The sequence below is a fragment of the Pan troglodytes genome, chromosome 6, assembly GCF_028858775.2.
Source record: "Pan troglodytes isolate AG18354 chromosome 6, NHGRI_mPanTro3-v2.0_pri, whole genome shotgun sequence".
In the NCBI taxonomy this organism is placed as follows: Eukaryota; Metazoa; Chordata; class Mammalia; order Primates; family Hominidae; genus Pan; species Pan troglodytes.
The window spans coordinates 93711354-93737291 of NC_072404.2; the positions used below are offsets into that span (position 1 = coordinate 93711354).

General features: G+C 33.7%; 1 protein-coding gene across 3 annotated transcripts in view; it reads right to left on the reverse strand.

Moving 5' to 3' along the window:
• Window positions 1-25938, reverse strand: part of SEMA3A (semaphorin 3A) — a 554212-nt gene that overhangs the window by 396931 nt on the left and 131343 nt on the right. For all 3 annotated transcript variants that reach the window (XM_054687612.2, XM_009453467.5, XM_054687611.2), the window contains exon 2: window positions 15854-15930. The gene's annotated coding sequence lies outside the window, so the exon portion shown is untranslated. The remainder of the gene's footprint in view (window positions 1-15853; window positions 15931-25938) is intronic.

Sequence of the window (25938 nt, forward strand, 5' to 3'; positions counted from 1 at the left end):
ATTTTTGGAAATAAATGGAAATATCGTATACTGAAAGGAAATATCTTGGAAAAATTCTCCAGAAACTGCTTTAACAAGAAATAGAAACATTATACTAATCTTTGCTACATGTCTAACTCATGAATTGTATTTTACAGACTTCATTTATCCATCGTGCACAATAAACAGTACAGATATTTGAATATTAAAATATTGTTTTCCATCTGAAAATTATTTTAGTGTTTTATTTTGAAAATTATTTTGAAATTTTTTGGAAAATTACTTTAATGGGTAGGGATTTGGATTATATTAATATTATAGTATATGCAACACACTGATTTTAATTTTCCCTTATTAAAAGTTAACAGTGGTTATGACAGCTAATTATTTATTATAACTAAATGCAAATTAATTTTACTTTTTAAAAAGTATATCCAATAATGAAATCCAAAATTACACTTCATTAACTCATTCTAATTTCAAGAGTATAAATAGCACTCTACTTTTTAACATATTGTATATTATAAGAAAATGGTGTGGACCTTACAAGTGAAGTTTACCTACATATTTAAGTATAAAAGATTCTGAAATTTGTTTCTCTAATTATAAGCAGTGATTTAGTAGCAGCCTATCAAATAAATAGAAATTGAATTCCATAAAGTAAAACCGAATCATTATGAAATCCAAAGCTTTACAATATGCATTTTAGTAGGAAAATATGCAGTTTGAAAAGCCTGTGATATTTTTGTTTTTTTGATATAAAGTAAACTTGGTACATACTAGGAAGTCTATAAAAGGATTTCAATTAGGTCATTAAGTTTTGACAATTAATTTTGAATTGTTCTCTATTTAAGTAAATATAAATATACCTCCATTTAAGTAAATATGACTATAAATACAGAAAAAAATTACAACATTATGAATCATGGTTTAAAAATGATAAAATAATTTAGTTTTGATAAGCCTGTACAATGATATTTAAGTTTATACTATTTTGAAAATATGCTAGGTTCTAAAATTCCACTTTTACGTGATGTGCTGCAAGTTACAAAAAAGTTGCTAGGTAACCTTTAATGACCACACAAAGCAGCTATAGTATCAATATTGATTAAGTCCATCTGAGCACCACACACACTAAATAATTTGGCACATTTTTCTCTAATTTATGTTGATAAACTAATTTCTTTTTTTTCTATTTTTTCTTATATATATGTATATTTTATTATAATTTAAGTTCTAGGGTACATGTGCACAACATGCAGGCTTGTTACATATGTATACATGTGCCATGTTGGTGTGCTGCACCCATTAACTTGTCATTTACATTAGGTATATCTCCTAATGCTATGCCTCCCGGCACCCCCCCCCCCCCCCCCCGCCCACAACAGGCCCTGGCATGTGATGTTCCCTTTCCTGTTTCCAAGTGATCTCATTGTTCAGTTCCCACCTATGAGTGAGAACATGCGGTGTTTGGTTTTCTGTCCTTGTGATAGTTTGCTGAGAATGATGGTTTCCAGCTTCATCCATGTCCCTACAAAGGACATGAACTCATCATTTTTCATGGCTGCATAGTATTCCATTGTGTATATGTGCCACATTTTCTTAATCCAGTCTATCATTGTTGGACATTTGGGTTGGTCCCAAGTGTTTGCTATTGTGAATAGTGCTGCAATAAACATATGTGTGCATGTGTCTTTATAGCAGCATGGTTTATAATCCTTTGGGTATATACCCAGTAATGGGATGGCTGGGTCAGATGGTATTTCTAGTTCTAGATCCCTGAGGAATCGCCACACTGTCTTCCACAATGGTTGAACTAGATTACAGTCCCACCAACAGTGTAAAAGTGATCCTATTTCTCCACATCCTCTCCAGCACCTGTTGTTTCCTGACTTTTTAATGATCGCCATTCTAACTGGTATGAGATGGTATCTCATTGTGGTTTTGATTTGCATTTCTCTGATGTCCAGGGATGATGAGCATTTTTTCATGTGTCTGTTGGCTGCATAAATGTCTTCTTTTGAGAAGTGTCTGTTCATATCCTTCACCCACTTGTTGATGGGGTTGTTTTTTTCTTGTAAATTTGTTTGAGTTCTTTGTAGATACTGGATATTAGCCCTTTGTGAGATTAGTAGATTGCAAAACTTTTCTCCCATTCTGTAGGTTGCCTGTTCACACTGACGGTAGTTTATTTTGCTATGCAGAAGCTCTTTAGTTTAATTTGATCCCATTTGTCAATTTTGGCTTTTGTTACCATTGCTTTTGGTGCTTTAGACATGAAGTCCTTGCCCATGCCTATGTCCTGAACGGTATCGCCTAGGTTTTCTTCTAGGGTTTTTATGGTTTTAGGTCTAACATTTAAGTCTTTAATCCATCTTGAATTAATTTTTGTATAAGGTGTAAGGAAGGGATCCAGTGTCAGCTTTCTACATATGGCTAGCCAGTTTTCCCAGCACCATTTGTTAAATAGGGAATCCTTTCCCCATTGCTTGTTTTTGTCAGGTTTGTCAAAGATCAGATAGTTGTCAATGTGTGGTATTATTTCTGAGGGCTCCATTCTGTTCCATTGGTCTCTCTCTCTGTTTTGGTACCAGTACCATGCTGTTTTGGTTACTGTAGCCTTGCAGTATAGTTTGAAGTCAGGTAGCATGATGCCTCCAGCTTTGTTCTTTTGGCTTAGGATTGACTTGGTAATGTGGGCTCTTTTTCGGTTCCATATGAACTTTAAAGTAGTTTTTTCCAATTCTGTGAAGAAAGTCATTGGTAGCTTGATGGGGATGGCATTGAATCTATAAATTACCTTGGGCAGTATGACCATTTTCACGATATTGATTATTCCTATCCATGAGCATGGAATGTTCTTCCATTTGTTTGTATCCTCTTTTATTTCCTTGAGCAGTGGTTTGTAGTTCTCCTTGAAGAGGTCCTTCATATCCCTTGTAAGTTGTATTCCTAGGTATTGTATTCTCTTTGAAGCAATTGTGAATGGGAGTTCACTCATGATTTGGCTGTTTGTCTGTTATTGGTGTATAAGAATGCTTGTGATTTTTGCACATTGATCCTGAGACTTTGCTGAAGTTTGCTGAAGCTGCTGAAAGCAGCTTAAGGAGATTTTGGGCTGACGATGGGGTTTTCTACATATACAACCATGTCATCTGCAAACAGGGACAATTTGAATTCCTCTTTTCCTAATTGAATACCCTTTATTTCTTTCTCCTGCCTGATTGCCATGGCCAGAACTTCCAACACTATGTTGAATAGGAGTGGTGAGAGAGGGCATCCCTGTCTTGTGCCAGTTTTCCAAGGGAATGCTTCCAGTTTTTGTCCATTCAGTATGATATTGGCTGTGGGTTTGTCATAAATAGCTCTTATTATTTTGAGATACGTCCCATCAATACCTAATTTATTGAGAGTTTTTAGCATGAAGGGTTGTTGAATTTTGTCAAAGGCCTTTTCTGCATCTATTGAGATAATCATGTGGTTTTTGTCCTTGGTTCTGTTTATATGCTGGATTATGTTTATTGATTTGCGTATGTTGAACCAGCCTTGCATCCCAGGGATGAAGCCCACTTGATCATGGTGGATAAGCTTTTTGATGTGCTGCTGGATTCGGTTTGCCAGTATTTTATTGAGGATTTTTGCATCGATGTTCATCAGGGATATTGGTCTACAATTCTCTTTTTTGTGGTGTCTCTGCCAGGCTTTGGTATTAGGATGATGCTGGCCTCATAAAATGAGTTAGGGAGGATTCCCTCTTTTTCTATTGATTGGAATAGTTTCAGAAGGAATGGGAGGAGCTCCTCCTTGTACCTCTGGTAGAATTCAGCTGTGAATCCATCTGGTCCTGGACATTTTTTGCTTGGTAAGCTATTAATTATTGCCTCAATTTCAGAGCCTGTTATTGGTCTATTCAGAGATTCAACTTCTTTCTGGTTTAGTCTTGGGAGGGTGTATGTGTCGAGGAATTTATCCATTTCTTCTAGATTTTCTAGTTTATTTGCCTAGAGGTGTTTGTAGTATTCTCTGATGGTAGTTCGTATTTCTGTGGGATCGGTGGTGATATCCCCTTTATCATTTTTTATTGCGTCTATTTGATTCTTCTCTCTTTTCTTCTTTATTAGTCTTCTAGTGGTCTATCAATTTTGTTGATCTTTTCAAAAAACCAGCTCCTGGATTCACTGATTTTTTGAAGGGTTTTTTGTGTCTCTATCTCCTTCAGCTCTGCTCTGATCTTAGTTATTTTCTGCCTTCTGCTAGCTTTTGAATGTGTTTGCTCTTGCTTCTCTAGTTCTTTTAATTGTGATGTTAGGGTGTCAATTTTAGATCATTCCTGCTTTCTCTTGTGGGCATTTAGTGCTATAAATTTCCCTCTACATACACACTGCTTTAAATGTGTCCCAGAGATTCTGGTATGTTTTGTCTTTGTTCTCGTTGGTTTCAAAGAACATATTTATTTCGGCCTTCATTTCGTTATGTACCCAGTAGTCATTCAGCAGCAGGTGTTTAGTTTCCGTGTAGTTGAGCAGTTTTGAGTGAGTTTCTTAATCCTGAATTCTAGTTTGATTGCAATGTGGTCTGAGAGACAGTTAGTTAAACTAATTTCTAAACAGACAAACAAAATCCTTGCTTTGCTAGATCTGGAAGGTGTTACATTTAAGCAGATTATAGTTTTAAAACTATTAGCACATTTTTTACTTACCCAAAGCCTTGCAGCATGTCAAGATGAGTGTAGAATACAATCTATTATACAAGATGCTGCTAATGTGCAGAGTATTCTTAAATTAGCTCAGTGTCAAAGGGGAATAGAGTAAACCATACATTTTGGCCAGCTATCCCTACTAACAGCAATTCTTTAAAACCTACATTTTTTATTTATTTTTTATTTTTTTTGAGAGTGTCTCGCTGTGTCACCCAGGCTGGAGTGCAGTGGCATGATCTTGGCTCACTGCAACCTCTGCCATGCCAGGTTCAAGTGCAAAGTCTACAAATTTAAACAACACTCTACAAATCTACTTTCAGGAATTAAAATTTAACTTAAAATTTAAAATATACAGGTAAAAATGTTATTTTAAAAACTATGTTATCAATAATTCAAAATTAGTTTAATATTCGATTTTCCATTTTTTTCTGTTGAATACTTGAAAATGTTTTACAACTTCAAATGCTTACTATAAATTTTATTGTGAGAGATAAGATTTTAACAGACTTCATTGACTTTGGGAAAAATAAGCTAGTTTTCACAACTTCCAGAAGGGAACAATGGCTGAGTTTCACTGGAGATTCTGATCCAAAGACGAGAGAGACAAACCAGGAACATGTTCTCATGAAGTGCTGAGAATGTTTCTAAGAAGTACAGCTAATAAACTTCAATAAATTTTAAGATTTGTAAGACTTATATTGAATGGAAGAAATGATGCAAAATAGAAACCAGTTATTATAATATTCCTGAACAAGGGAAAGAAATAAATAAAGGAAAAATAAGAAAACTGAAATAAAAATGGAAAACGGAAAGCTATTGAAAGGTAGAGGAAATTCTACTACTCAGCTATGGAGCAATGTTTATAATGCAAATAAATACATCTATCCTTATTGAGCATGGGAGTTAGATTTTCTAAATATGAAGCAATATTCTATTGAAAGAAAATGGATAGATGGACACCATTAGGGAGAACGAGTAATATAAAATAAGAGTCAAGGGAAGACTCTTAATTACTAATGATACCCTAATTACAATGAATCTTATGACATAGACAAGGAACTTAAGCCTTCTGGAAAAGTACATTGAACTAGGGGAATTTTAAAAAGTCTACTGCTAATTCATATAAATACTAATGACACAATCAAAAGGGTCAGAGAAGCATCTTTATGGGTAGGCCAGGGAAGTTAACTGAAGGACTCTGCAGAGGAGACGGTGTCCTTCATTTTCATTACTTCCTGTGTAAAGGATCCTAGAAGAGAGAACTGCAGGGTGAACTCGGCTCTAGGCTCTCTCTTATTCTATTTCTATGATAGTTTTATGAATTCTTAAAACAGATTATAGCTTTCAGTTGTTTTTCTTTGGTTTTTAAAATTACTCTAAGTATAGATATTAATGTTGCTCATATAGTTTTGTATGGTATATTTAGTGGTTAAGAAAGAGAGGTCTGAAGACAATCTCTCTAAGATAAACAGTCTTCCTTCATGACTAAATAATTGGATGACCTTGGCCAGTCGTGGTGGCTCACAACTGTTGTAAACTTGAGAACAGGAGTTTGAGACCAAGCTGGGCAATGTACTGAGACCCCCATGCTAAATAAATAAATAAATAAATAACCTTGAATAAATTCTTAATTTCTCCCAGATTCAGTTACCATATTTATAAAGTAGCAAAAATAACAGTAACAACATCACAGTGGTGTTGAGATAATTAAAGGTAATAATTCTCAATTTCAACCATACAATAAATGTTCAACGATTGTTAATTTTATTATCATTATTCAGGGTTTTTATAATTTCATCGTCAACATTGGAAGACATTTTTGGAAACTTATTCTAAAAACATCAGAGCGATTCAGCACACTTTTTGCTAGAGTTGAATAACAATGAATGACGGTGAGCAAAGGCAAATATGTCACTGTAAAATCATTATTGTACTTTGTAATCTTATCCTTCAATTATGGCTTCTTGTAAAACTTTACAACTTTAAGTTTGATATGGTTCAGAACATATGAAATCCCTTTCTATATTTATAGTAGAATAACTATTGTTAACTATTTGTGTTTACATAATTACATGGAACTCCAGCATTTTTACTGATAATTTTATGGTAACATCCATTTTCTAATGTTAAGGAAGTATGTAAGAGTATGGGAAGGCAGAATAAAGAAAAAAATGTAATTCAAATAATAAACACAAAGTAATTGTCATAATATATAGGACTATGGGCTACTCCAGAGTAGGACTGAGTAGACTCTATCTAGAGCCCTGCTCTATGTCTGCAAAAAGCAGTGCTCATTCATTGATCCAAGTTTGGAAATATGCTACAGATCTAATGGATGAAGAAAAAATGGGGAAGTTACAAAGTAAATAGCAGTATGGGAGTATATTACTGTACAACTAGCTAGAGCAGGAAATAGATGATATGCCCTGATCCAGATCACCATCCTGCCTCAGAAGCTAAAGTAGCAAGGGAAGAGTTAGTCTACGGACATCTGCTGAAATTCTCTTTCAGCAAAATCACATCATCTGACAAATTCCTGACACACCTTATTGAAAATTCTATCCATCAAAGATAAAGGAAATGAATTATTTGGAGAACAGCTATTCTGGACCTAATTCCAAACCAACAAAGAACTGATTCATTAAGTGAGAGAAATAGAAATCCTGAGAGAAAACAGTTCAGTGATCTAAAGTTTCATGACAGTTCAGGAGATAGAGACTAGATTGTCACTGCTTTTTCACTCTCGGACATTTGAAAATATATACCCAGGTGCCTTTGCCTTAAAGGCAAGTGCTGATTATTTTTGGTGCATGTTCTTTCAATTTTTCACCCCAGTTCTTTAAAAACAAAAGTTTTAACAGCTTTCTTTAGATCTATATCTATCTATAAAATATCTATACAGATTTAATTGACCTAAGATTTTTAATTTTGTATTTTTTGCCTTCAATTTTATAACACAAACATGTTTCCACTTAATTATGTGGAATTGGCCTATTGTGAATGGCTTCAGTACAATAAACTTTATGGTTTAGACAAATTGTGATTGTAACTTTCACAACTATTCTGCTCCTCTTCTATAGCAGCTGTGCTGTTTTTGTGATATTGTTATTAATTCCAGCTCCCTGTATAGTCCTGATTGGTCTAGGCCAATCTTTCTCATAGTGTGATCTAGGGAACTCTAAGCTTCCTTAAGAACTTTTCAGGGGCTCTGCAAGGTCAACATTACTTTTAAAATAATATTAGGATATAAGCTGTTTCTTCCCCTTTCATTCTCTGGTGAGTGTACTGTGCAGTTTTCCAGAGGCTGCAGATGAGTGCCATCACCACAGATTGAAAGCAGATGCAGGTATGAGAACCCATCTATTTAGCCAGATGTTATGGAGATGTTCAAAAATAATGAAACAATGGTACTTGCTCACTAATTCATTTTGTTTTGAAAATATATCTTCATTAAAATATGTATTGGTTAACATATGATTTATTTATTATAGTTGTTAAATGACATAATAAATATATATTATAAAATATCTGTTTTAATTTCCAGTACAGTAAATACTGATAAACATAAACAAAACCTTTTAGGATCCTCAGTGATTTTTTAAGAATGTAACTAGATTCTGAAACCAATAAGTTTCATATGCTGACATAATCCTTAGTCATATTCCCTTAAAACATTCCCCGAAAACACCTTGTACATTGGCCTTAAAGAAACAAAATACAGAGACACAAATATATAAAACGATTTTTTCAAATAAAACTTTTAATTGTGTTATTAAGTATTTACTTCTTAATTCAATTTCATCATTCAAGCTTAGAAATCCATCACCCTTTTGGATTACAGCTGTATTTGTTTATTTTTTTAGAATTTAAAAAATCATTTGAATTTTTACATTTAATTATTTCAGCCACAAAAAGTATATTGTTATATTGCACAATAAACTAAATATTTATTACCCAGAATGTATTTTGTTATGTGACATGGGAACCTAAGCATTTATTGTACTTCCAAATAGCAAAAAACAATTTTCTACTTGCATTACCATGCTGTCACTTTATTTCAATTAATTATAGATTAGAGGCAAAATTTATTTTATAAGAAAAGGGGAAAAGTAACCAAAAGTAACATTTGGAACTAAAAGAAGTTAGTAAATTCAGAATAAACTGTGCAGGTCAGGCAGGCCCTGAGGCCGTAGAGAGACTGAGGAGTGAGAGAAAAAAGAACAAGAGAAAAAAAAAAAAAAGAGGTGGAACTGTAGAATTGTTTGCATTCTTGTAACCTCAAGAATGAGAGCAGTTAAAAACACAGAATGCATCTGACCAAATAAAGCTACAATTCTTGATCAAAGCTGCATGGTGCATTAACTCTATTCCCAGCTGTCCAGCAATAGGACCCTGCCTTACCATTACCTTGTGGTTATGGCACTACAAAGGGAATAAAAAAATATGACAATTAAATAATAATCATTAGGAATAGTAATATAGGAGATAAAGTCAATTCAATCCTGTAGGGAGAATTGTAGGTGTTTGGGTGGGGTTTACGCCACAGGAAAATAAATGATGTTGTGACAAGGAGAAATAGTTACAAAAGCCTACGTGCCAGAGAGAACATTATCTTACCCAGTTTACTCAAGTACTCATGTTTGGAAAGAACTATCATATATATTAAAAGTTTGGAACCAATAAAAGATGTTCTTTTGGTGCCTTTATGGTTCAGAATAGTCTAGGTATAAGTGTTTTGTTTGAGCTCTCTCTCTGCATTTATTTTATAACGCCCACTCTATACTTGAAATAGAGGCTGAAAGTGTATTACTTGTTCAGTGTCACAGAGCTCATAGGTTTGAATGCAGGATTCAAACCCTCATCTCTCTGTCTCCAAAATTAATTCCCTAAATGAGTTCTTCACTTTTGCGAAGACTTCTTTCTCAAAGTAAATATGACTGTATCTCATACTGTATTATTATTATTTTTTCCACTGATCTGCTTGTTTAAACTGGTAACCACATTTTTAATATGCTGACTTCTAGTTATTTATTATTCATCATATTAACACTTTTATATTCTTACTTTTTTTTGCTGCAACAACTTCAAAATCACTCTGATGTTAGTCTTAAGTGAATTTTTACGTTTAACATATTTCCATTTACAACCAAATCTAGACACAATCTGATATTGAGAACTGCATGAATATCACAAGATAATTATTCTAAGAGATTGTGAATAGATAACTCATCTACAATAAATAACATGAGTTTAACTAATATTTAAATATTTTATCTTGAGTAAGTTAAATTATAACATTTAAATTATATCATAATTTACATTTGAGTAATCATAACATGGTTATGAAAACATAAACTAAAAAAAGTGGAGACACTACTTTTTAACTAAATGATTTAAATATCACATTTGTCAATAAGGAAAAACAAAGGCGTTTGTACTACCTCTGAAAAGCTTTCATTGAACCTGTCACAGACAGACACATTATTATTTTTATAAAAGACTCTTGACCTGTCTATATGTCAAAGACCTCCTTCTCCATTAATTTTTTTACTTCACTTTACCCCCTCTGATTTAATTTTATGTTAGCCAACATAGTACACTTGCTTCAGAAATGAAAACTTACAACATCATATATTTACTGTGAACCTAGTAGTAGGTTCCACAGACCTGAAGTAGGCCCACGAAATACATTTTCAACTAAAGCAGAAATATATCATCCCATTATAAAGGTGACAGTATAATGGAGAAACTTAAGCATTAAACAAATAATTACAATTGTAATAAGTGGTACAGTAATATAATATTAAAATTGTAAATGATGATGACATGATCAGTATTCATTTACTAAAATAGTAAATTACTCCTTTTTATCAATCTGCTATAATCAAGTTTCTAAGCTAATTAATTCTCACTTCATCCTCTGTGATTCCGTGCTACACTAAAGCATACTACAACCATACTTTACACTCAATCAAGGAAGAACATGGAACACATACTCTTTCTGCCTTAATAGGTGAGCACTCCAAGGCAGAATTACTTAAGTCTCCCCAAGAGATTCACTTGGTTCATCCATAAACAACAACTGAGAAAAGGCCTTTCTGTGCAACAAAACTCCACGTCATTTTCTGAGGTGTTTTAAAGTGATAGGCATACTAGCGGTAAATTGCTATTCCAACACTAACCATATAAAAAAGATATTCAAATCTAGCTACTTGGTTATGCAGGATTTTTTTTCTTGTGCTCTCACTTGATTCTATAGGCAGATATCTGAGGGTTTGTTCCAGCAATTCAATGTTCTAAAGAATTTGCATACACTAAAATGCCTTTAATCTTAAAAAAAAACCTTAATTTTTGAATAAATTGAGGTGCAGAGAATTTAAGCAACATGTTCAGGGGCTTGACCATTTATATATGACATATGTCTATGAATCTGATTCATAGACAGTTCAATTAATGTCCTCAAGTAAGGGTCAGCAAGGCCCCTCTAGGAATTGGGGCTAGAGTAGAAGAAAGACATTTTCTAATAAAAAATAAACGTATAGGTGAGATGTGGAATTACCAGTTATGAATATATGTCCACAATGTAGTTTAATTACTTAATTTTTCATCTTAAAGAAAGAGGCAAACAAATGCTACTTGATTTAATTCAGGTTATATGCCATTGCCTTAAAAGGAAGTATTATTAAAGTAGGCCAGTGGATCCTCAAAAATAATCTACATAATTTGTTTATGTCTTTAAGAATCCTAAATATATTTAAAGAGCTAATGTATGTGCATAATTAAAATACCCCTTCTTAAGAAAAAAATCGCCAAACAATAGTTTTGCCAAATATTTCTCTTGATATTCAAATGACAGATTTGCCACAGATGATCAGAAAAGATGGTGATCTAGTATAGCTCCACACAGCTCTTCCAGTTACTTCAGAGAAAGAAGACTGGATGTGAGTTGAGGCTTAACAAGAGCCTAAGATTTTGATAGGACTTGCAGAGAGAAAACATTTCAGACAGGAATAGTGGAATGAAAAAGGCAGATAGGTGAGAAAGCAAGACTTGCATTTGGAATAATGAGTAGACCTATATATATATAGGTAGAGGCAGATCCGGTTGAAGATAAAGATGGAAATGAAACTGAAAAAAATCTCAAAAAGTAAGCTAAAGAAACTGCATTGAATTCTTTGGAGTGTCAAAAAATTTCCCTTAGTCAAATCTACAATTCTGTTTATTTAAAAGAATCTTGAAGAAATCTTAGCTTTATAAAATATTGGACCTTCTGATGGACACATTCAGTAAATACATAATAATTTTATAAATATTCTATGCTAATTACTAAATATAGAAACATCACAAAAGTAGAAGTAATGCTTTCAAGGATGTTGTAACTTGAGTACATAAGTGAGCACAATGTAATGTTATAGGTGCTATAGAAATTAAATTTATAACATAAAATATTTAAGCTCACTTATAGATAACCCATGGTATTTCTAAAAATAGGTTATAAGCTTCAAAAATTCTATTTTTCTTTACAACTTTAAAAATGGTCTGCAGATTCATTCACCATAATGTTAGTAAATCTTGCTTAACAAAACAGTGAGCTTCTGAAAAGAACTCAGTTTTTTTAATGAAATTTAATCCTTTATTTTGTATGCAATCCAATAGAAAGTGACCCGCATGTCACAACCACTTATGGATATAAATCATTGTCATCTTTGATGAGTTGTAATTAAAAACATGTTATTTATCTTTGTAATGAGGTTTACAAGGATAAAGATAATTTTAAAAGCAAGGTAGTTATTTTATGCACCACTTAAAAATTATATCAGTAGGTCAGAATTTTGGTTTGGCTTTATAGTTTTATGTTATTGTTTTAATGTACTGTATAATGTATTTATACAGTACAAATATAGCATATACATATAAACATACTGGCCATATAATGACCAAAGTAAGATAAATTTAAAGCAAAAGATGAACAAAAATAAGCATCTTACCTAAATGACTAATAGTTTCTAACAATTATTATTATAATTAACATATAAAATGCATGTTAATTCTATATAAGTAATATATATAATTTATCTCACCTTGATTATTATATAGCAAGTGTGTATGTATACAGATATGTGTATACATACATACACATATACAATATACAGACATACATATTCACTATATATATCTAGCATAAATATATATGCAAAAACACACATATAGGCTATATAATAACAAGTGTAAGATAAAATTATATATAACTTGTATATATTTGTATATGCACAAGTCACTGGATTTTATATCAATCATGAATCTTCAGTATAGATTTTCCATCAAATATATATCCAGCCCAAAAACTGCAGATATCACTAGAGCACAATGTTAATTCATCTCATTGGGAATTAGTATATTGATGTTTTCACTGGAAACAATAAACTCATGTTGCCAAAACTGAATCCCAGTGGAAATCAAAAATACAGAGATGGACAGATAAAATACACAAATCTATATCTGGAGTCCAGGCAAAACTTCAAACCAACTTAGAGCCAGACATTTTATGAATTTGGGATGTCTGGAATCTTTCTTATAAATATGTATTTTAATATCCTGTGTTCTGTATGGACTTATCCCTAATACACCAAAGTGCATTATTATCTTTCCTTGGAACCAAGCAGAAGAATCATTTTTAGTCATTCCAAAGTTAATAATGAGCTGTTGAAAGTGACTTTTGGAATTCAACGTCCTTTTTTTTCCATCAGTTTTGTAACTTCAAGTGACAAGAACAAAGGCGATAATGTTTATCACTATTTCATAAATAGAAACTGAAATGTAGCTTGTTTAAGAGAGTTGCCATGAAGTGACAGACTTGGTACAAAAGAAGAATCTAGTCTTCAGATGATTATATTAAACAATCTTTTTAAGAAATATATTCAACCCCCAAATTCTGCAGACCAGAAAAGACAACATATTCCTAATCTAGTTGTTTGTAAATGTTAATTCATTTATTCAAGATAGATTAGTTGAGCATCTAGTATATTTCAGGTGAAAATCTAGGTACTGTTTATAAAATGGTGAACAAAACAAAGACTCACAGGTATGCCATTTTAGAAAGAGGTGACAGGTATTAAATATATAATTATATATATAAAAAACATCAAATTGTATTAGTAATTAGTAAATTAATATTTTTATATGAATGAAAATTAGTAATATAAATATTACTAATTTTTTTTCAGATAATGGTGAGATAATTATCAACTGAGATGATTCAGAAATGCAGCTAGGTAGAGGCTGGACCTGTTATTTAAAGGACATATAAGCTTTTGTCAAGATGGAAAGTCATACCAAATAGGAAAGGAAGCTGCAAAAACAAAGGTAAGGATGTAGACTGCTTTTGGAATTGTGGATTGAATGAATAGGTTAACCTGATTGAAGTGCAAAATTTTAATGGGCATAAGTAGGAAAAAACCTTAAAGAGGTAGAATGGGACCAGATTCTTGAGAACTTGGAATAGCAATCTTAGGAACTAGTAACTTATTCTGCAGGCAAAGGAAGCAATTGCTGGTTTTGAGTATAGGCATAAACTGATAAAAGAAGTTGTGTTTAAGCATTTATAGGGATTTAATGTGATAATATATGTGAGTCACAATCCATAAACTTTGTTTCCACACTGCACCACGCATGTTTCATAGCTCCAGAGCCTCATTAGAGAATGAGCAATGTGTATACACATAGGCCAATACCTTATATTTTAGCATAAGTTTCCTTCCAGATTTATATAGTTTAGCAGACACCTCATAAGATAAAATATAAAATATCTATGGAAATCCTGAATAATTTATAATTTTGTGTAAAAGTTAGATTTGATAGGCCTCAAATGCAATTAAAAAGAAAAGGTTAGAAACATCTTGGTTGCTCTGTTGAATTCCCACTTTAAGCATGTGCCAATTCTAGTTTTTCTTATTGTCTCAAAGCCATGCCAATTTATAAATATTTACCTTTTCAAGGCATTACATTTAATACACATTATTTTGTTTAGACCTCAAATATACCTTTATAATGTATATTTTTATTCTCATTTTATAGGGAAGGAAATAAAATTCATAGGGATGAAGTTGTAAGATGTAAAGTTTCTTTAGGGACAAAAATAAGGAGACATACAATGGTAATTACATAAACCACAAGTTAATATAGCATGTTCTAAGGCAGAAAAAAAGATTCTCAGTTCCCCTAAGTTTTTCCATGCTAACAACAGCTATGGATGAAACTACTAATTCATTTATTTGAAATAGATTAGTTGAGTATCTAATATACCATATAGAACATATAACCATATAGAACATGAGAATGGATGATGGAGGGAGAGGAAGGAGGTAAATAGGTAGGTATATAGATAGGTAATATGTATATCTACCCTATCTAACATATATACATGGATGTACATACACATAGGTTAGAAGCACTGGGTCACATCAGTAGTTATTGACAGAAACTCCTTCCAGTAATATTAGGTTTGTGCAAATAGATTTACATTGTTTTTTTATTATCTTGTTCCTTCAGAAACTTTTTACAGAATCAGATATGCCTTTCTGTACCAGCATGTTGATGTTTACTAGTGAACAACATATAACATGGCTCAGAGACTTTAATTTATGTCATATAGTATGGGGGAAGTAGACAGTTGAGGAATTTAAGACAATAAAATTGGAACAGTAATCATAATAACATCTAGAATTGGCAATTATCTTTAGTTTCCACCCAGATGCAGAATACTTGAGTTTTTTAAAAAGTAATTTTCTAACACAAAATTTTGAATTTTTATGTAAATTTGGAAAAGCATTTAGGTCTTAATTGTTCAGACTATAGCATCAACTCATAATTAAGATATAAGAAAATAAAATATTAAATCATGGAACATAATTATATCCATCTCATTACTTATATCAAGACAAGCCTTATATCTCATAGAAGTTGAGAAACAATATTATAATATATATTTGAATTTGAAAAAATCAATAAACACCTGATTGGATTTTTCACTTTGCTTTTAGGTTGTTATTTTGAAGACGTTGGCTTTAAGAATATAAAGATGTTAATCTCCTTAAAACTTTTTCGGTTCCACTTAAAGTCAAACACCAAGCAAAGAGTCATATGCCTTTTAAAGATGAAGGGTTTCCTCACACTTACCTGCTAAAGGGCCTCTTCTTGATGAATAATTCCCTTTGTTATGTTAGACTGTCCCATGGATGGTTTTTTTAAATATTCTGGAAAGCAAAGCAAACAAATAATTTATAAAGTTTGAACTTTGACGCAAACTTGAACCTTCTTAGTAAACTGGTTTAATAAACAAAAAAGCACACTTCTGTCCTATTGCCAGCAGACTCTTCCATGACACCTTGGAAACATTACAGATCCTGTCTCTCAGGCATCGTTAACCTCTTTGTTCTCTCATCACTAGGCACTCAGAGCACTACTATCTCCCTCACTTCTTCCCAAATTGGATTCTCAGAGATTATTTCCACTATTTGTGTGTGTAAATTTGGCTCATGTCTTCTCACCCTCTGTTTAGCTGCCTTATCTTTTTAGACAAAATCTGTTCGCCCTCTTAACTGCTTTGGACATTTCCGGCTATCTTCTTTCACACTCTGGGGCTGTGACTCCCTCCTTTAATTTCCGGTTAACTCACTGTGAGTATTAGTCAACTTAGCATCTGGTTACAGAGCAACCAAGCTATTTTTCTTACAATTATCTTCAAATGCTCTTAAACTTAAAGGCTTAGTGTTTTGGCACAAGTTGAATAGGAATTCTGGATTCTACAGTTATCATGCTTATGTGACACAGCAGCCTCAGATTTGGAGGCCATGGCAAGAGGTTGAGTGAGTGGATACAATGGTGACTAGTTTAATGAGTCACTCATTGAGAGTTTTAGTGCTGAAAACTGCATTCAGAGAAACACACAAGTGGTTCTTAAAGGACATAGGCAAAATCATTTCATAGGTAGAAATCACCTGACCTGAAATTAAAACATCTGCAGCATGCCCTCTCTGTCTCAGGAAATCAAAAAACTTCATAGTACCCCGTGACCAAATAATTAAAAATATAGGTTAGTTTTTAAGTTTAGAACCAGAATATCTTTTCAAGTAAAAACTCAGTTGCTTTGGTGCTAGCTTGTATTACTGGCACTACTTCTCACTTCCGTCTTATCTCCATGCTTTTTGCCATATGAGTTTGCCATTCTTCCCTCAAAGGGGAGCAGCATATTTCCCCACTCTGGCTATGAATTTCATCATGAGACTTGCTTTTGCAAATAGGATGATGTAAAAGTGACAACATGCCAGCTCCAAAAGCTGAGTCCTCAAGATATGTTGTATGTTTCCATTCGCTCTCTTGTCCTTTTGCCGTGACCATAAAATGTACATACCTGGGCTAACCCACTGGTTTCAAAAGAATGATGAAAAATACATGGAATGGAGAAGCCCTTGCTAAGTTGCCCCAGCCAAGCCCAGACTAAATAAGTGTCCCCAGTCAACCTGTAGAAACTAGAGTGAGCTCACACATCGGATAACTCCAGTGGACCAAGCTGATGGTTTCTTTAAGGCCACCAACTTTCCTGTAGTTTGGTATTCCATAATAGCTCTTCAATACATGTTGAATAGAATCATTTTTGAAATAAGCACAGAAATCAGTCACCTACAAGCTTGCCCAAATTCCTACTTCATCCACGTTACATGGACATATTTTCAACTAGGCATCTCTTAGGAAATGTCCGCAGTCATTATTAACAAAAAGCAAATAGGGTCAGTAACTTTTTATTATGGACTAAAATAACAGATATTTTCTGAAATAATATGAGATCAGCCTGACTTACCCCAAAGTAAATTTATATTTTTGATCACACAGTAATTTATGAATAAAAGTAATTTATAAAATCATGCCTTTGAAACGTTGGCAAAGCTCTAAATTTGTTCCTGAATTTCCAAATGCAGACAGTACATCATGGTGGTTAAGAACAGAATTGCAATAATACAACCAAGGATATAAGCCCAAATGTGCTACATATATTTGTCCTTGGAAAATAACTAAGATTTTCTGAGCTTCAGATTTTTATTGCAGAGGAAGTTAATAATAATAACATTCAATTTTCATATAATGCATACATAGTACTTTGTCTAGTGTCTGGAAAATAAAAGTCAGTACTAACATTTTCCAAGAAAGTTTAAGTTACATTCATTAACATTAGTATTTACTATTTTGTATTATATTTTTTAACAAGTAGTTGTTGAAAATACGGCATGAGATGAGCTTGGCTTTAGGTGACAAGAAGATTAGCAAGGAAGTCCTCAAGTTTGAAGAAAGGGCCCAGCTAAAAGAGTCATTGAAAAAGCATGGTCAACAAGGCCTGGTCATGAGATCACGGGAGAGGAATGGATTTCAGGCAGCATCTCATGGGCAGAAGCCCAGAGGAGAAAACAATGTAAATAGAGAATGAAACTCATGCAAACTTTAAGACACTGCATGTCAGTGAGAACAAAAGTTGGTAATTGATTTGTGAAAGACAGTATGTATCAAAAATGTGAATGTGTATCCTTTACCCAACAATTCCATTCAAAGAATTCTTTAAAATAATAGCAATAAATATGTGTGCAAAGATATTTATACCCAAAGATGTTCACTGATGCACTGCTGATAATAGTGGAAGTAGAAAACTTGTATGTCCATCAAAAAATATATTTAAGTCAATTATTGAATATGAACACTGTACCCATTAAGATACATATATTAAACATATATATTTCATACACTTACATTTTATGAATTGATGTGTGTGTGTGTATGTGCATACGCAAGTACAATGAAATGTTTAAAAGGACAATGACCATCTAGTTTAAAACTGTCTCTGGTTTATAGGTGTTGTGCTTATATTATCATCTTTATAGTGATCTGCATCTATAGTTAAGCTAAAATAATGATCTAAAATTGTTCTGATCACAAAAATATAACAGTAAACCATTTAAGGTATTTCTAAAAGTATTCTTTTAAGAGAGAAGAGTTGGACTTAGATGTAAAAATGGAAAAGCAAGCTTCTAATAATATAATTGGCCTAGTGGATTGGTAACTTTGTAAGGTTGATGATAGGTATATTTGGTGGAAGTAATTGTTTTTAAAGTATATGATTGACAGTATATAGGGAATCAGAGGCTTAACTGTGCTTGTGAGATGTATGTAACTGGATCAGCCACTCTGCCATAGCCTCTGCATGTGACAGAACCCTGTGCACTATGACTCGTTATCTGCAGTCCTAGGGAGGAGACGTGTATGTTTGAAGCATAAATTGGTACTTCAAAGAGACTGTTTCAGGGAATAAGTAATATTTTATTTTATTTTTTATTTTTTTGAGACCGAGTCTCACTCTGTCACCCAGGCTAGAGTATAGTGGTGCCATCTCAGCTCACTGCAACCTCTGCCTCCTTGGTTCAAGCTATTCTCCTGCCTCAGCCTCCTGAGTAGCTGGGATTACAGGCACCCGCCAACACATCCAGCTGATTTTTGTATTTTTAGTAGAGATGAGGTTTCACCATGTTGGCTAGGCTGATCTCGAACTCCTGACCTCATGTGATCCACCCACCTTGGCCTCCAAAAGTGCTGGGATTACAGGCATGAGCCACTGTGCCTGGCCAGAAAAAGTAATATTATTGAGGGCATTGAGTGCGCAAAGTACCAAGCTCCATTCATTGTTCACGTATGCCACCTTATTTGTCTTTCTAATAACCCTATGTGATGACTGCTGCCATTCACTAAAATCTTCTTCAGTATCAGGGTTGAACAGAGTGCTTTGGGGAATTATTTCATTTGATCTATACGCCAATCCAATGTGGTAGGTATTCTTTCTTTTATTAAAATTTATTCTTATTTTTATTTGACACATCATAATTGTACTTATTTTTGGGGTACTGTATGATATTTTAATGCAAAGATACCATGTGTCATAATCAAATCAGGTTAATTAGTATATTCATCACCTCAAACATTTATCATCTTAGTGTTGGGAATATTCAAAATTCTATCTTCTAGCTATTGGAAAATATACCAAAAAAAGTTAACTGTAGTCACTATAGTGTTGTTAACTACTGAACACTAGAAATTATTTCTCATATTTAGTTCCAGTTTTGTACCTGCTAACCTGTCTCTTCCTATCCTTAATCTGCTCTACACTTCCCAGCCTCTAGGAACCACTATTCTACCCTCTGCTTTTATGAGATCAACTTTTTAGCTCCCATAGGTGAGATAAAATACGTAGTATTTACCTTTCTGTGCCTGACTTATTTCACTTAACATAATGACCTCCAGTTCCATCCATGTCCTTACATGAATGATAGTATTTCATTCTTTTTATGGCTGAATAATATTCCACTGTATATTAATAGACCAGTTTTTTATTCATTCATCCACTGATGAACACTTGGGCTGATTCCATATCTAGGCTATTGTGAATAGTGCAGTAATAAACAGGGATGCAGACATCTTTTTGACATACTGATTTCCTTTGGATATATGCCCAGCAGTGGGATTGCTGGATCATAAGGTAATTCTATTTTAGTTTTGTTGAGGAACTTTCACACTGTTTTTTATGGTTGTGCTAATTTACATTCTATCAACAGTGTATAAGAAGTGTTCACATCTTCACCAGTATTTGTTACTCTTTCTCTTTTTAATAATATACATTTTAACAGGTTTAAGATGACTTCTCATTCTGGTTTTGATTTGCATTTCCCTGATGATTAGCAATGTTAAGCATTTGTTCATATATTTTTATGATGTTCGTGTGTCTTCTTTTGAGAAATGTCAATTCAGATTATTTGCATATTTTTAATCAGATTTATTTTTATGTATGTATGTATGTATGTATGTATGTATGTTGCTCTTGAGTTGTTTGAGATTTTTGTATATTATGGGTGATAATCCATTATCAGATGAATAGTTTGGAAATACTTTCATTTATTCTTTAGGCTGTTGCTTAACTTTATTGTTTCCTTTGCTGTGCAGAAGCTTTTCAGTTTGATATAATCTTACATGAGTATTTCTGCTTTGGTTGCTTGTATTTTTGAGATTTTCTCCATAAAATCTCGTGCAGATCAATAATCTGAAGCGTTTCCCCTATGTTTTCTTCTAATAGTTTCATAGTTTCAGATGTTATATTTAAGTCTTTAATTCATTTAAAGCTGATCTTGGCATAAGGTCAGAGATAGGGGTCTAGTTTCATCTTTCTGCTTGTGGATATCTATTTTTCCTAGTACGACTTATTAAGGACACTGTCCTTTCCCCAATTAATGCTCTTAGTGCCTTTGTTGATAATAGCTCTTCAACACACATTGGATAGAATAATTTCTCAAATAAGCACAGAAATCAATTACTTACAAGCTTGCTAATGTTGATAATCAGTTGGCTGTAAATATATGGTTTTATTTCTGGGTTCTCTATTCTGTTCCATTGGTCTATGTGTCTGTTTTTATGCCAGCACTATGCTGTTTGGGTTACTATAGCTTTGTAGTAAATTTTGAAGTCAGGTAGTGTGGTGCCTCCAGCTTTGTTCTTTTTGCTCAGAATTGCTTTGGTTATGTCAATGTCTTTTGTGATATTCTTATTTTGTAAATAAGGAATAAGGGACCCTGTTTGAAGCTAAGTAACTTGCCTGAGGTTGTACAATATTAAATGACATTGCTGGAATTTGAATCTTTACAGTTTGATAGATAATAAGCTTAGATTTTTATTCACTGATCTCTGCTACCCATCATCAGAGAAATAATTTTTTATATGGAGGTGTCCCAGGGAGAGGTGTCCATCATTGGTTCAAAGTGGAAAACCAATTGAACTTCAGCTGTGACTCAACAGATGGTCTAATTTATTCTGGAGGACCTCCATGTTATTGGTGGTGAATCATTCAGTTACTGCTGATCAAAATCTATTTACCTGAATATAGCCATGTCGCCAGTAACATGTGGTGCTATCTTAAGGGATACAATTTATACTTGTCCCCTCGGGTTCATCTGATCACCTATCTCAAAGCCTTTCACCTTGGCCAGAAGAGGGTTCCTCTCTTTAAAAACTTTCCAGTAATGGTCATTTCAATCTCACACAGTGGTGAGAACAGATTATCTAAGGCAATAATGGATAAAATCTAATTTTCCAATATTTCTGGGTAAATGAAGTTATCTATAATGTCATTCTATGATCAATATAATTATATTAATATTCAAAAGAAATCTAAAATTTCTTCAGTTTATAAATAAACTAAAGAATATATATACAGTGGCACTATTTACAATAGCAAAGACTTGGAACCAACCCAAATGCCCATCAATGATAGACTGGATAAAGAAAATGTGGCACATATACACCATGGAATACTATGCAGTCATAAAAAAGAATGAGTTAATGTCCTTTGCAGGGACATGGGCGAAGCTGGAAACCATCATTCTCTGCAAACTAACACAGGAACAGAAAACCAAACACCGCATGTTCTCACTCATAAGTGGGAGCTGAACAAGGAGAACACTTGGACACAGGGAGGGAACATCACACACTGGGGCCTTTCGGGGTGTTGGAGGCAAGGGGACAGACAGCATTAGGAGAAATACCTAAGGTAGATGATGGGCTGATGGGTGCAGCAAACCACCATGGCACATGTATACCCATGTAACAAACCTGCACGTTCTGCACAGGTATCCCAGAACTTAAAGTATAATGTTAAAAAAAGAATATATATATACAGTGAATTTAGACATGAGAATACTTTTTATATAACTTAGACTATACTCATTTAAAAACTCAAAATGTAAATTGGAAGATTTTATGTGGATCTACATTTATTATTTTTTTCTGATCAATAGGAAAATTAAGATCCATGACTCTCTCTCTCTCTGTGTATATATATATATATTTTTGTTGTTGTTGTTGTTGTTTTGTTTTGTTTTTTTTGAGATGGAATCTTGCTCTGTCGCCCAGGCTGGAGTACAGTGGCACAATCTCGGCTCACTGCAAGCTCCGCCTCCCAGGTTCATGCCGTTCTCCTGCCTCAGCCTCCTGAGTAGTTGGGACTACAGGCGCCCGCCACCACACCTGGCTAATTTTTTGTATTTTTAGTAGAGACAGGGTTTCACCGTGTTAGCCAGGATAGTCTCGATCTCCTGACCTCATGATCCGCCTGCCTCGGCCTCCCAAAGTGCTGGGATTACAGGTGTGAGCCACCGCGCCCAGCCGTGACAATATTTTTAATTATTTATTCTAAGTTTTAATGAAACGGAGGAAGCCTTAAGTTTTTTCACAATTTTATAAGTTAGTTTGTAATTCATGGAGTTAATTTATAGCTCTATGGTTAATATCTCCAAAGCTTATCTAACACAAGTGAGCACATATATACAAGATGAAGTATATGTTTATAAGGAAAAAGTATTGACATCAAGGATAAACGTTCCTCAGACTGAATTGTCCCCATTGACCAAATTCAAGAGTAAAATTCCAAAGAATTGAGGAAACTACCCATGAGAGACTCTGTTTAACAGGCACATTACTGAATTCATCTGTAAAACATATGAACATAATTGTATCTATTTATAAGAACAAAGCTTCAATTTGAGGAAGTGATCAGGTTTTGAAAAATATCCCCTAAATCACCCCCTTATTTCATAACTAGAATGAAATGACAAGACTGAAGCTGGGGGAAAAAAAAGAAAAAAAAGAAAAACAACAAAACTAAAGCTCTATGTTCATCAAAATTAATATGGTAAACCCATGTCATTTTTGTAAACAATAAACTTCAAAGTATTGGTGGCTTTTTCCTTCATATGTTACTGCTTACAGTATTTTTCAATTAGGGACAATTTGTTACAAGCAAGGCAAAAACACTGGCAGTATGACTCACATACAATGGCTAAAAATATAATTAGATTTGTTTGGCATCTAATTTGGGGCTATTTTAATTCAAATATTAAAAACGTAAATGAAAGTTATGTTTTGGAGTGAGATTGAGTTTAGCATATTGGACTTTGGAAATCTTATTTCTATGAACTACATGGCAATATGAGAAATTCCGTGGCAGGTTTTGTGTGCATTCAAAAAGAGTTCAGCATATGTTCCCAAATAAATGAGACTTATTTTCTGCAATATATTTTAATTATTTACATCATAACAAAGTATCATAAAGATGGCCCAGTAAATGAAAATAAAGAGCTATTTTCCTGGATTCAAGAAAAGAGATTTGAATGATTAATGCTGTTGCTTTAAATGCTTTTAGATCAATAAAAATGTACATTGTCCCAGGTGTACTGGAAAACTCAAAAGAAGGATAAACATGAATAATTCCTATGATATGTTCACAATCTAGTTTGATAGCATAATTAAAATGAACAAAATCCTCATGCACAGCAATTCAGTAGAACTATCACAGAAGTTCTTTTGTGTGATATGGGTTACAGGAAAACTCTGAGTACTATTCAGAGGAGGTGATGGTTTTCTGAAATGGAATTTATGAGCACATCTTGGGTAGGCAGTGGAAGGGTGAGGACACTGATGGAGATTATGAATAAATTCAAGAAAAGTGAATGGAGTTAGCATAGGTATTAGGTTTCTATTGATGTGATGAAAAATTAACAGAAAGTTAAAAAGTTAGTGGCTGAAAGCAACATAAATTTATTATATTACAGTTCTATAGGTCAGAAGTCTGCAACTTTAACTAAAATCAAGGAGTCAGCAGGGCTGAGTTCCTCACTGGAAACCCTAGTGGAGAATCCGTTTCACTTCTATTTCCAGTTTCCAAAGGCCTCTCTCTGGTCCATGCACAAAAACCCTTAACTTTCAGAGTCAGCAACAGGGAGTTGAATGTTTCTCATGCAGTCATCTCCCTTTGACCACTGCTGGGAAAGGTTCTCTGCTTAAGGAACTCATGCGATTAGACAGGCTTTACCTGGATAATGCAGCATAATCTCTTCATCTCCAAGGACTTTACCTTAATCAAACCAGCAAAACTCCTTTTGCCATGTAAGGCAACATATTTACAGCTTCTGAGATTAGAACATGGACATCTCTGGGAACCATCGTTATTGCCTACCAGATCCTACATATAGGATGGAATAATTTTCCTTTCTTTCGTTCTTGGAGTTTTCCATATTTTAAAATATTGCCCTTTACACTTTATATTAAGCTAAACTCTACTCAATAAAGAGAGGGTGATTCTAATTTGGGTGTGGAGATTGGAGGAATGGTCATGGTGGGGAGAAAAATAAAGACCTTGCTTTTAATTGTTTTCTGATTTGTAGCAGGTCAGTCATGGTGTTAGCCTAAAAAATTTAAGCCCATTTTCATAAAAGTATTCTAACTTGAAATTCCAACCTCATCCATATAATAATACACATTGACCTTGTTGGTCATGGTTTACAGATGGGAAAACAGGTGGACTGCTCTTGTTTTGTCCCCAGTCATCCAAATTACTTCAAGAATGAGGACTAATGTCTTCTGCAAAACAGTCTAACTCAAGATCTCTGGCCTTCAGACATCAAAACATACAGAAACCTAAATGTTTAACAAATTACTAAAGTACTCGATTTCTGCCCATCACCCTCTCTCCTATCCCTTTGGTCACACCTCCACATAGAATTCCACTATTTGATCTTCTATTTGGGCTACATTTGGGCTCATCCTTCTATATGCTATGGTATGTAAAGCCAATCATGTCCAATATGGCCTAGTCTTTTTTGTCCAAGCCCAAATCTTGATAGAAGAGACTAAGAACAACATTCCTAACACGCAATAGTTTTGTCTTGAACCTCAGTAGCAAATACAGTTGATTGGATATTTTGAGGTCATTCTATGAAGAGTCTTAAATTTGGGGCAGATAATTTTGCCTTGATGAAGTAATTCATCAAGAATAAGAAAGTTTGAGGACTTACTTGATATTTTTAAACATTTACTTAAGTATGCATGTAAAAGAACAAGAATTGGGTAGTTGAGGGTAAGAGCCCAGGTGTGAGGTTTGTGTAGTAGTTGAGGCAATCAAGATTATGACAATTTCAAGAAGGACTGGCTTCATTCAGAAAGTTGTAAAAATTTTTAAAGTGGCACTTCTCCTTTCAAAATACATATGCCATTTTTTCTTTTCTTTTTGAGATGGAGTCTCGCTCTGTCACCCAGACTAGAGTGCAGTGGCATGACCTCGCTTCACTGCAAACTCTGCCTCCTGGGTTCAAACAATTCTGCTGCCTCAGCCTCCCTAGTAGCTG